The sequence below is a fragment of the Rousettus aegyptiacus genome, unplaced genomic scaffold, assembly GCF_014176215.1.
Source record: "Rousettus aegyptiacus isolate mRouAeg1 unplaced genomic scaffold, mRouAeg1.p scaffold_m13_p_1, whole genome shotgun sequence".
NCBI lineage: Eukaryota > Metazoa > Chordata > Mammalia > Chiroptera > Pteropodidae > Rousettus > Rousettus aegyptiacus.
Window position 1 is genome coordinate 147,396,708 of NW_023416284.1, and position 12,088 is coordinate 147,408,795.

A 12,088-nucleotide genomic window follows, 5' to 3' on the forward strand; every position below is an offset into this window, starting at 1 on the left:
TGTTTCACTCTGCTCAAGAGCATGGTGTTTTTCAATTAGAGATCAATAAAAACATTGATTTTTTAACTTTGGGTAAATGAAAAGAAGCAACTTATTTTTGTCCACCGTCAGTCTACATTTTTTACCTTTAAAAATTTTGATGGGCAAATCATTTACTAGCGTGCGGTACTTGGGTCCTTTAATTTGTTGCGTTATCTTCTTTTTTTTTCTCCAGGTTCCTCTCTCCCATCTCATCAACAGGATAGGCACTCCACTTCGAATAACAAAGTGGGATCACACTTTCGGCATGTATCTAGTTAGACACACTTTACGTAGTATTATCTCTCCTCTCAGAGCTGGGGAGATTTCCATTACCTTCACCTAAGTTCATGTTCATAACTACATACTTCATGCCTACCAACCAGCCCTGTCCACCCAAAGACTGAACCGGGTTGGTTTTTCAGCTTATTGTGTGTGGCTTTTACCAAAACACTAATGTGAGCTCCAGTTTCATGATTTAAGACCTGGTAGTGATAATAATATTTAATAAACTGAGCTGCTGAGAAGATTAGATAAGAAAAAATATATGCCTGGCTAAACAAAGACTTATTTCTATCTTTATTTCTCCTTGCTCTCTCTTTTATTTATTTCTGTAATTAAGCAAGATAGCCTTATTTTTTACCCAAGCTAAAAACTCAGTAAAGATGAGCAGAAACAGGTTTGGCATCACAACTGAAACCAGATAGCACCTATATCTTCATGTACACTCTGTTTGGTGGGTTGGTATCTTTTCTCAAAGTCACAGAACAATTTTCTAAATCTAGGCATCCTATCCTTTGAAGGGCGAAAATATGGGCAGTGAGAAAAAAAAAAGGAGAATCTAGCTTCATCAGCCTTTTTTCATTAATTTATAATTTCTTATTTCAAATGAATCTCAAGCTCACAGAATAGTTGAAAGTACAGTACAAAAATCTTTTCTGTTCCTCCTGAATTTTGAAAGGATAAGTTGATAATGTGATGCCCAATCAATTCTAAGTACTCTAGTATGTATTTTCTGCAGACAAAGATATTGTTCTTCATAAACCAACATCTGATCACTATAATCAAGAAATTAACATTCACACGTTCTACCATATAATTGTCAGACGCCATTATGGTTTTACAATTTGTCGCAATAATACCCTTTATAGCCAAAGGCTCCAGGGCTCCAGTCCAGTATCGCATACTGTATTTAGTTGTCATGGCTTGTTAAGTTTTTTGTTTGTTTGTTTGTTTGTTTGTTTGTTTTTTAGTGTGGAGCAGTTCTTCAGTCTGTCCTTAACTTTTATGATCTTGGCACTTTTGAAGATAACAGGCCTGTTATTTTGTAAAACATCCTTCAATTTGATTTGTCTGTCTGATGTGTCCTCATGATTAGATTCAGGTTATGCATTTTTGACAGAAATACCACAGGAATGTTCTCATTTCTGTAATTTTGATCTGTACCATTCTAGTGATACCAGTGACATTAAGTTTGATAAAAGTGGTGACTTGATCAAAGTGACATCTGCGAAACTTCTCTACTGTGAAGTTATTCTTTCTTCCACTAAAGTTAATGAGCATTTCAAAGAAGGTAGTTTGAGATCGTGTACACATCCTATTTCTCATCAAATTTTTGATATATTTTACTCATTTATGTTATAGATTTCTATCTTAGCCAATGGGCTATAATCCATTATTATCATTATTTAGCCGATGCTCAAATTGTTCTATATTTGATCAGTAGAAACCCATTCGAGTTCGCTCCTGGGATTTGTTGATACGATTCCATCTTTCTTTAAGCATTTCTCTACTTTTTTTACTTTCTGGAAAAAAACAGATGCTCTGGAATCATACTGTACTTTCCCTGACCCAGCCCTGGAATCGACTATTTCTCCAACAAGCCCTATCATCTATCTATCTATCTATCATCTATCTATCTATCTATCTATCTATCTATCTATCTATCTATCTATCATCTATCTATCTATCATTATCTAATCATCTAGAAAACTACACATTCACACTAATGCTTCTAATTTCAACCCAAAGCCACAATATTTATTCTAGTTTTCTATCATTTTAACTCCCATTTCCAACAATGAGACTACTTTGTTCTCATCAGCCTTAACATATTTACTTATTGAGTAACTCTCCTGTATGCAACCAATTATAGACCATACACATCCTACCCCACACTCTATCTCTCTTTACCTTTCTCAGTCCCTCATACCCCATATTGGGCCACTCTCCTACTCTGATATCCTCTTCAGCCTCTTGGGCTCTGACACCCAGCACTAGCCAGCCCTCTATGTGGGTTTCCATACCCGTCAAACTCTGATATTCTGGTCTATCTTCTTCCCTTCTTCTACCAATATCGACCTTGCTCTGCCTTGCCTAATGACTTTTGGACTAAAAGAAAAAGAAAAAGGAAGAAAAAGAAAAGAAAGTGAAGGGAGAAAAAGAATAAAGGGAAGAAAAAGGGAAGGAGAGCAGGAAGGAGGAGAAGAAAAAGATAAAACTTATGTTTCTGTTTTTTACTTCCCTGCTTCCACTCTCAAGGGTTCTCCCTGCGTTTGTATTCATTGCTTATTTACAGGCATGTTTTATCGTTACTAATTTCAAGTTTCTACAAAACTGGAAGTCTCTGTTTCTCTGCTACTCTTTTCTTTGTTTCTGTTTCTCTACACAAATTGTATTCAAATTTTGACTAGTTGGGGAAAATTAACACTGATAAAGGCGAATGGTTCTTTCTCAAGTATAGCTCATCCTTATATTCAATCTCATTGTTTTGACTAAATAAGTTAGTAAACCACAGATATAAACAGATTATTTGGTTAAAAGTAGACCATCTAAAAAGACATTTTGATTACTCAAAATGTGTATAGGCTAGACTCTTTTAGGAGGAAGAGCTTTAACTTCCTTATAAGAAACTTTTGACTGGGAAATGGCACACCCCACAGACATTGTAAAGTGCATAGAAATAAGTTATTGTGACTTTTAGTATAGTCTTACCCATCGGTTCTGAATAAAGTCTGTCTCTCAGACAAATTACGTTAGTTTTAGATGAAGACACTGGTAATTTCAAATTGGAAAATACGAAGATTTGTAGAAGAAAGAATGCTTTTTATCTGTTGGTAACAAGACAATAGATAGAGTTAGATCAAATGTGAAACAGGGAGGAATAAACTTTGGCCAGAGGCAGCCTGATTCAGAGAGGTCTGCTAGCCTTCTGGAAATACTTAAACTTGTGTTGGTCTGTTTTCACTATATTAAAGACAATCCCCCCCCCCCCAAAAAAAAAGAAAGAAAAGAAAAGAAAAAAAAAAGAAAAAAAGAAAAAGAAAGAAAGAAAGAAAAAAAAGAAAGAAATTTTGTCTGGACTTGAATTAGAGTTTTAAAGGTAATCAGTTAACTCTTGGATGCTCTCTGTTCCAGCAGTAGGACCCAAACTGAAAACTCCCTGAGGGCCATTTATAGGGTAATATTTGAGGTCACTCATCTAGTCTCTCAGCTTTTTGTGAAAATTTTCTTTCAGAAACTCTTTTTTAAATTTAAATCATAAAGTTTAAAATTTTGTTTTATAAAAGAGGCCATTTCTGTATTATTTTAGTGGTCATCCATGGGTATTTAAATGCAGGAGATAAGCACGCTCATATTTAAAAAATGTGAGAATTGAAGGAAAAGAGACATTTTCTTTCTAGGAACATCCAACCTGGGCCCTACCTTAGGGTGTTTTATTAGTTGCTTCCTTAGCAGGAAAGCTATTCCCCCAGTGCTTCCTTCCCCATGGCTAACTCCTTCTTGTGATTCAAGTCTCGAATTAAATGTCACATCTTCAACTGACACCTCACCGATTGCCCAAAACGAAGTCCCTTGGTGTCTCACCAACGTGACCCCTTACATATGTCCACCATAGCACTTATCGTATGTGATATGTCCTTCTTTATTTTTTTATGTATCTACTTATTTATTTATTTGTTTTTTTAATTGACTGTCTATATCCATCTACATGAATGTAACTACCAAGAGAGCCATGACCTTGAATGTCTTACTCACTGTTGTATTACAGGTATCTTGAATATCTGGCACCTCATATGTGATCAATAAATACATTTTTAAGGAATTAAGAAGAGGAAAGCAATAGTGATAGAATAAGATAAAACCTACTCAGCTGAATCACATAGACATATTAGAAAATAGCTGAGATGTTAAATGAACTGAAATAGCTGTTTAAATAAGTGTTAACTAACAGGTTCCAGAGTATAATTCACTTCATATCGACCAGTCAGAGGTAATAACAAGCTTCTATCTAATTGAATAGGGTTCAATCAATAAGGTTCTTTATGGCTAATTAAATTAATCTTCAACTTTGTTAAGTTTCTTGTAGATATTTAATACATCTAAGATGTTTTCTACATGATGTACTGTAGGTCATTCTCTCAACACTCATGGAACCTAAATATCTACCAGGCTCCATTCAAGGCACTGGGGGTACAATGGTAAATTAGGAAGCATTTGCTGCCCTCCAAAAACATAGTCTAGTTTCTAGAATCTAGATGCATACCTTGGAACCGACAGGTGCACCATGTGCTGAGTGCTAACATACTGTCAAATAGAGAGTGCTGTGGGAGAGCATTGGAAGTGCAGAAAAGGTCACAAAAAATTTCATGAGAATGTAAAATTTAAGATGAATAAACTTGCAGGAAAGCTACAGGTTCACTAATCAAAGATGAGTGAGGCCAGTATCCACATGTATGCAAAAGATGGTGAAAGATTCCAAGGTCACTTAGAGAAGCCTAAGAACATCCATATATTTGTGCAATAGACCATGAGAGATGCAGTGAGCAAAACTTATTCATCCAAATGATCGTGTTGGTGCTCTGTTATAAATGATTTTGTGCATCACTGCATTTACCAAGGGTTAGTGAATTAGCCTTTCTTACCTTAATGGAAAATAAATTCTTAGTGTGTCCCATAACCTGTAGTGAAAGACCAAGTAAGTTTAACTGAGTATTTTGTAATACCTTAAAAATGTAAGTAATTTAGGAAAAGCACCTAATTTTGAGAATCTTCCTTTTTTATTCATTGGATTTGTTCGCTTTCTCCCAAACACTATGGTTAATAGCGAATGTAGGGTGAAGAAAAAAAACAGATAGCATGCACACTGCAGAGGACCTTGAAGACTGTGCCATTGGAAGCATCTTTGGCAAGGGCTTGGGCATTGTTCTGAGGGACACTGTCAGCAGAAGTAATGATGAAGTTTCTTCCCATGGCTTTATGGGCACTAGACATCAACAAAGAATGAGGGAAAACAGATAATGCAGATATCATGTAGAGGCCATGACATAAAACCTGGGAGCACATGGGAAGCCCCCTAGCATTTCTCAGAAATACTTCAGACATTCCTTTTTCCACCTCCGTAATGATGACTTTGCAATGAGGTGACTTTAAAGTGGAGATGACTGAGTTTCTTTGTAGGCAGAAACTAAACCAGTTGCATTATTGAGTATTGACTTTTAATGTTAAGGTGACTTCATTTACATCCACAGGTGGGTAAGGCCAAGTGGTTTGTGAGTTATTCTTGTGACCAGGTTATGATGAATTCTGGCACTTCCGAATGGATGAGGATAGTATCTGTTTCAGGCTTTCCAGTGTAGGCACATATGCTGGGTCCTGGTGCATGACACTGGTGCAATAATTTTACCTGGTGGAGTTGAGTGTTCATTCTCTGAGTTACAGTAGCCAGACATATCCCTTCTATTGTAGCAATGAAAGTGACGTACTGACTCTGCTGATCCATTCAGGTTTGTGGATATTTATGGGATAGTAAAGGTTCATATGTATAATTTTAAAACATTAAAGTGAAACAAGACTGAACAAAAGATTTTGTAAAACACACAAATGTGATAGAATCTCCCTTTCTGTTGAAAGCCAGGAGGGAAAAAATATTTCCAATCAGGAATTTAAATTGTGAAAGCAAGTTGAGGAATACTAGGACAGCCTTAGAGATTATCTTTCAAATTTTACTTTATAAACTTTAAAAAAAAAACATTATAAGGCATATAAATGTCGAATCATTATGTTTTGTACCTGAAACTAATATAATATTGTATGTCAACTGTAACTGAAAAAAAAAAAAAGATACTCCTCCATTTCATCCCACCCCCACTAACTGAGCTATAGCTCACTGCTTCTGGAATGTAAAGATAAAGCTCATAAGGACTGTTCTAATGCATTCTTAAAATACAAATATAACAGTATTATTGTTAATTATTAATGTTATTAACATTAGGCATTAACACTTTAGTGGGCAAGGGTAGTTAAACTAGGCCTTGAGGAAAGAGTAGATTTTGGGGAGAGAAAGGTGGAAAAGGGAGTGTCTGAAGTCTGATAAGAATGACCAGAGGAGATATTTCCTCTTTTTAATGTGGTAAACCTGGACCAGAGGTTGAAAACTTGTCCTTGACATGATGGTAGGGCCCAGATTTGAGCCAAACCAACAGCTCAATACTGTATTGTCCTCATACCGGGCTTTGAGAAAGATAATAATTAACAATAAATCTCTTTGCACAATTTTGGCCCAGGGTATTTAGGAATTGGGACAGAGAAGTAGGTGGTGCTGAAAAGAAGCTACATATATTTAAAATATACATTCCAATAGTCTGCCATGTTGGAACATGATAAAAATAGAGGGAAAATGGGAGAACTAAACTTTAAAAATTTAAAGCTTTTGGGGCTTTTTAAAATAGAGGGGGGAAAATAGGTTTATATTGTTCTTTTCACCTTTAAACGAAAGAAAAAAGGAAAAACTAGATGGCAGATAGAAAACTAAAGCGGTATTGAAGGAAGGCTATTAATTTTATTTGATTGTTTAAGTTAAAATTAGCTTACTTAGAGCTCTGTTACTTTTACCGTTCAACCCTATCAGTTCGAGCTTACCTGTCATTCATCTGTCTCCCTCTTTCACTGAAAAGTTCATTGAAAACAAGTTAATTAATTTTACTAAATGCTTTGCGCTTTTAGGAATTAAAAAAAAATACTTTCATTAAATGAAAATACTATTATTATTGCCCCTATAATCATTTCTGTCATGGGAAAATGTTTCTTCAAACCCCTGATGAGATCTGTGCAGGTGTTTGCGTATTTGCCATAAATCTGTGCCCACACAAAGTTCATTCTGTTGGATAAAAATAAATCGTCTCATTCAGGTGACATTGAGATTTGACTCAGGAATAATTCTCACTTCTCTTTCCAGAATCAAAGCAACACTTACATTTCCACTGCCATATGCTATCTTTCTCAGTGACTGAACAGCTTATTATATATATTGGGTCTTTCTCCTTCTGTCATCTCAAAGACATGATATAAACTGGAGCATGGTAATACACTCCAGCTTATGTAAAACCACCAAACAGGCTGCTTTAGAGAGCAAGGGGGAAAGGGCTCATTATGAGGTCAAGATTAGCTAACACACGGAGGTTTCTGGCAGACCTTGCTATTAACGTGGTATTTGCATTTAAATAAGCTAAGGTTTCCTTCCATAAGGTTTATATTACTTCAACTTTGTTTAATTGGCGCCTTCTCTAGTAAAAATACATACATATGTTTATATTTATTCTTATACATATATACATATACATATATATTCCTGTACATATATATGTATATATACTATGTAACTGTAGAGATATAATAACACCGTATACACATATATATCTATAGTTACATAGCATACACACACACATATATATTTAAGAATATGTACATATTCCTATAGAGTGTATATATGTGTGTGTGTGTGTGTAAATATATAGATATATACATATATAAAATCCCCCCCATACACAGATTGACTATTCTAAGGTTAAAAAACTTGTTGTCCCAATATTGTGGAGGGAGAAGCAGTAAGAAAATGTTTGTGATTATTTGCTCCAAATACCTGGATTTCAGGGGGGTGAGAACCAAATTCTGTTACTGGCCTGTAATTTTGGGGAGGTCCGACTCCTTGAGAATTCAGAGTTCCCATTTATAAAGTGATGGAGTTGAAATGATTCTAAATGAGAGTCAAATTACTTATTGAACTATTTTCATATATCTGGAAACTTGGAACCCAGTTAACAAGTAGATAGAATAATTTGCTTTATACCTGGGGGGTTTAAGACTACAGAGACACAAAGCGAAACCCTGACTGAACATCAACATCTGTCTTCAGCCTCTCCAGCAACCAACCCCCAGGGTGGATCGTTTATGCATGGCCACTCTCTGTCAGTTCTCAAAGCAACATAATCTATTCTTATCAGGAAGTTCAAAAGAAACTTTGTAAAGCTGGACAGATGGCGACATGTTGAAATTTAGATATTCAAACATGTTATTAATGTTTAATTTTATTATGGAATGCTGAGACAATACTTATATTGAAAGATAAACATATCTGATACCTGAACACATTTTGAAAATTAAGACTATGTAGAAGGAATCCTGAGGCCCACCTTTCTGGCAGAGTAGCCATTGTATAAATACAGAATAAAATTTCTGAAAGTGATTAAAGTGTTCTTCTTCTGCATTTAAATATATTTTTCTTGTCAAAAAGATTAAGACATATGAGTTACTTAGAAATCAACTAAAATGTTTTTATGCCCTGCTAAGTGACTCCATGAAACGCACCTCTAGCTACTGCAATCAATTGAACGCATACTTGCAGAGTTCCTTTTCTAAGTGTCTTGTTCTTTATTCACATTCCAGGGGAGTAACTCAAGGTGAAGCAATATGGTGTGGCATGTCTTCACAGATATTAAGCATTTTCCATGAAAAAAAAGTGGGTAGTTCAACTCTCAATTCAAATGATCACGCAGTGTTTTTCCTCTAAACAGCCTTGTGCTTTGGTTACAGCAGGGGTGCTTCATACATACTTCCCATGCCCTCACACTGAATATTAAAAAGACCATACTGAAGGGTTGAGATTTAATAAAATTAATAATCTTTACTGCTTCCCCAAGGATACTCTTAAGCGAAACTGGCTTATCTTTAAACTCAATTGCATAGCAGTGAAGAATACAATCAGTTCACTGCACTGCCTTGATTCATGCTAAGGTGTCAAGACAGTTCCCCATAGTGCTTTTCACCCCCAGTGCAAATAAATGTTAGCAAGGTCAAAAAGAGGTATGATGTCACAATGTTATTATTATGGGCATAGTTTTGACCATCCAGACTCCTTGGAAGTGACAAAGGGAATCCCAAGAGGTGTGCTGACCACATTTGAGAACTACTAGTGTTTTTTTCAGTATTCCTTTGTTGGATTTTGAAATCAATGGTGTTTCAATTTAATAAATGGTTTTGGAAACTTTCTTTCCTTTCTTATGTTCTGTACCACTTTGAATAGGACTGAGATTATCTGTACTTAAAATTTTAGTGGGAAAACACCTATAAAATAATCCTACTCATTATCTTTTGAGGTGGTGCCTTAACTGTCTCAACATTTACCAAAGTGATTGGTATCTTTAAATTTCCTAATTCTTACACAGTTTCTTAAAGTAATTTATATATATATATATATATATATACATTCCTAGAAAACCATCTCATTCAGGTTCTCGCCATATTTTTTTTTCATAGGATTAATTAAGGCAGACATTTAGGATTAATTTTTTAATTCAATTTTTTTATTGTTGATTTTTTTTTTTATCATTTTCATACAATGAATTGGGCTTTTTCCTTTTATCTTTTTGGTTAGGTCTACTTGATAGTTTTATTATTCTTTAAAAAATATTCTTAGCTATTAAAATTAATTCTTTCATTTTAATGTTTCCAATAAATTGCTTTCTGGTTTCTAAATTTCTTCTTTTCTTAAGTTTGTTCATGTTCTAACCTCTTTATTTGGATGTTGAATATACAATTTAAATGGATGTAGAATTTCCATGTAGCCTGGTTTTAACTGTAAAGCATAGTCTGTTATTTTGACTTTTATTTTCTCTTGGACACTTGAATTGTTTAAGAGAAGATTTTTATGGGTAGGTGGAGAGTGATGGTAGTAAACTTGTAGATAGTAGGTTTTGTTTCCTGTTCGTGTGTGTGTGTGTGTGTTTAAGTTTTATTCTAACTAAATTTATGGTTGGGAAAGCTGATATACATGTATATATATGCATGCATACACACATTGAACGCATATATACATACACACACACATTTAATTTATTATGGGTTTTTTTTTTTTTACTTATAAAAAGTAATTATTTTTGTGAATATTCCATGTGCTCTTGAAAAGAAATTGTCATGTCTATTTTCAAGATATTGAGTTTGGTTCACGTCAATTAGATCTACCTTAAAAGTCAACATGAAATTTATGTCTTCTATTTTCTTACGAATTTTGTGTCCTCTTGAACTAACATTGACTATAAGAAGTGAATTACTTTTTCCTACTATTAATATATTTTCTTTCTCCCCATTTTTTCTCCCTTTTTTTCCTTTCATGTATATTAATGCAGTGTTATTTGGTATAAATATATTTATGCTATTAGATAGTCATGTGTTTTGAAACTTGAGTCTTATCTTCATCTTGTTTAAAGCATTTCCCCCTGAATTCAATCTTATCTAATATTAAAATCACAACCTCTGATTTCTGTTTACATTTGTATAGTATGTTTTTCTCATTCTTTCTTTTTTAATATTTCCAAGTAACTTGTTTCTTCTTCTCTAAAGTGAAACAAGAAACATCATTCTAAATAACGTTGCTTTGGCTGACAACTTGTATAGAACGTAGAGCTGAGATTTATTTTTTCTTTTACTATCTGTGTTTAGTCTATTTACAGTTTTATATGAACGAGAGGCTTGGTTTTAGTTCTGTTATTATAGTTTATGTTATACTTTTGATTTTCTTAGCTTGTGTGTATGTGTGGGGGTAGTTTTTAAAATTAATTATAAAGTTTATATTTTTGTTTAACAATTATGATGTTTTAATTTTTAATTTTTAGTTATGAATCAATTCATTTCTTACTGAAACTTTGCTGAATAATAAAGTTGGTACATTTTCAATCCCTTCCTCTTCCCCTCCCTTCTTCTTAGCAGAATATTTTAATGAACTAAAATATTTAATATTTATTTCTTTTTTAAAATATTGCATTCTTAATAAGTTTAGATGATCTCTACTGATCTTCTATTTGATATAAAAAATTAGGGAATTGGCTTGCTTATTAACTCCTACCTTGTTACTCTTTCCCCTTCTCACTTTCATTAGCTGTTTCATTTCTACCTCATTAGGCTTTATACTATTTACATTGTGTTCTATCATCTTAACCACGCTATCTGTTTTTGCTTTAATCCTAGAGTTAAATAGTTTAGTAGTCAGTATCACTTCTTTTACAATTGTTTATCAAACAATTTTTGATTGACCGAGTGTGTTTTTCAGTACTTTCTTCAAGAGGGTTCATTAACTTTATACTCCATAAGCTCTTGCTTATTTAAATATGTTTTCCTTTTGCCTTTATTCTTAAAAAAAATTTTTTTCTGGGCATAAAATTTTAAAGCTTTTTTCTTTCTTTGATTGCTCTGTAAGGCAATACTTCATTTCTTAAAAGTGGACTGTTTTGTAAAGAAATTGGACACCAGCCATTGTGACAATATTTTCTCCCCACCATAATCTTTTGCCTTTTCAACCAAAAGATTCCTTTATTATATGTCCAGTAAATATACTATGATATGTCCTGGTAGTGACTAGTCTACATTTTGGGGATACAGTGCACCCTTTCAATCTTTAGATTAAAGTTCTTCTGGTCTATGGCCATGCTACCTTGAACATGCCAGATCCCATCTGATTTCAGAAGCTAAACAGGGTTGGGCCTGGTTAGTACTTGGATAGGAGACCACGTAGGAAGACCAGGAGCTATAGGCATAAAAAACATATAAATAAATAAAATAGATTAAAGTTCTCCTTACTTATGGAACACTTCTTGAATTATATATTTAAATAGTTGTCTTCTGTTGCATTATTTTCTTCACTTTATTCTAGGTCTCCAATTATTGAACTTTTTGCATTTCTTCGACTTACACTCCATACTTAACATTTTCACTATATTCCATTTCCGTTTACAAACTT

General features: G+C 33.9%; 1 pseudogene; it reads left to right on the forward strand.

The window, feature by feature from the left end:
* Positions 1-11,765: 11,765 nt before the first annotated feature.
* LOC118606616 lies at positions 11,766-11,884 on the forward strand (annotated as a pseudogene).
* Positions 11,885-12,088: the final 204 nt, after the last annotated feature.